The sequence below is a fragment of the Nicotiana tabacum genome, chromosome 4 (assembly GCF_000715075.1).
Source record: "Nicotiana tabacum cultivar K326 chromosome 4, ASM71507v2, whole genome shotgun sequence".
In the NCBI taxonomy this organism is placed as follows: Eukaryota; Viridiplantae; Streptophyta; class Magnoliopsida; order Solanales; family Solanaceae; genus Nicotiana; species Nicotiana tabacum.
The window spans coordinates 100259985-100261998 of NC_134083.1; positions in this window are offsets into that span (position 1 = coordinate 100259985).

Here is a 2014-nt window from a genome sequence, read left to right on the forward strand (position 1 = left end):
TGGAATAAAATACGGTCCGAGCTATAATACCCGGTAATTATGGACTAGTACCATACAAGGTACCACGTGGCCATGATAGTAAGATGTATAAGGTATATTAAAAGTGAATAGTATTTTAAGTAAGTTGAGATAATTCTTAATTATTGAGTAATGGGATATTACCTAATTAATTAAAGGAATTTTGTGGATAATTAACTAAGACTATGGATAAGCTTAAGGAGCCTAAACGTGGCAGCAAAGGCCATTATGTAAGTGTGACTCTTAAGGTCATATAAAAAGGTGGCAAATTTTGAAGACTTTGTGGCCAAGTCATCCCCTAAAGTGGGGCCCACTCAATAACATAAAATCAATCCCTAATTCATTAAAGGGAGATGGGTTAGAGATTTAACAAAGTAATAGATGGAAATTCTCAAACAAGAATTCTTTTGAACCCCTACAATGTTATAGCAACGTGACTTGCAAATCTAAGGGATCCTGGTACAATCTTTCTCAAGAATATCATACGGATTTTTCCCTACTTTGATCCGCCGTTACGTGTTATCGCAATTGACGTATGTTAGATGTATTGTCAAGAGAATCGGCTCAGGTATGTTAAGGCTATCCTTTCTTTCCTTTTGGCGTGATCCATACGATACAAACGAAACGAGTAAACGCACAATTTTCATAAATGACTCTATTCATAGATGTACTAGGGGTGTCTATATTATTTATTTCTCATGTGAATTATTATTATATCTTCTGTTCATGGGTCTCAGAAAAATACGTATTTGATAAAGTTTATCCGAAAGGCATATCGATTTTATGATATTCCGAGAAATTTTATTAATATATTTCATATGCATTTCATGCATTTATACATGCGCATTTACCCATGACCAGATGACGTTATATACGTGTATATATATATATGTATATATATGTATATGGGATATGAAAAAGGTTACGGCGTTATATACGCACCACCACCTGATCAGCTAGTATTCGATGATGATTTGCCCACAGTGGCCGAAATGATATGATGGGATGCCCTCAGAGGCATGATGATGTTATGAACGCATATACCTATGCATGGTATGACATTTATACGCATATGCATGACATTATAAAAATGAAATGATTCACAGAGCTATACAGACGTACATGTCGAGTCTTTTACTCCATGTTTCTCTCATGTCTATTATTTACTGGTTTTCATTCCTTACATACTCAGTACATTATTTGTACTGGCGTCCCTTTTGCCTGGGGACACTGCGTTTCATGCACACAGGTCTCGATAGACAGGTCGAGAGTCCTCCAAGTAGGCGATCAGCTCAGCAGAAGATGTCGGTGCACTCTATTTGCTCCGGAGTTACTTGTTTGGTCAGTATGATTTAGATGTGTATTGTTTGGTATGGCGGGGTTCTGTCCCTACCTTTATGATAATTATGTATTCTTAGAGGCTTGTAGACAGATATCATGTATGTGAATGATTGTATGGCCTTGTCGGCCTATGTTAAGTGTACGAGTGATCGTTTTGGTCTTATAGGCCAGTATATCAAATGTATAAATTTTTATATCAAATTGGGTCGTCTTATATTGAGTATTCCCTTATGTTTATTCTGGTTAGCCCATGACGGCCCATTTGGCGCATTTACCAATGACAGTACGATAAGAATGATATGTAATGTTGGTACTCGTTTGAGTAAGGCACCGGATGCCCGTCGCGGCCCATCGGTTTGGGTCGTGAGACAACCAATATAGTTCCTCCTGGTAGTAATATAGTCGCTCTTCCAGAGCCCTCAATTAATTTTTTACTACCAGATATTATTATGATATTGGCTTCTTTCATAATTAAATAAGAGAAATATCTCTTATTTTTTAATATGGTGTGCGTCGTAGCACTATCCAGAAGGCATATTTCTTGTTTATAATGATCACCACCATGGCGATTATTATTTCGCCCTTTGCCACATCCACGTATATTTATACGACCATCATAATTATTTTGTCTTCTTTCAGACTTTGGATCTATCGC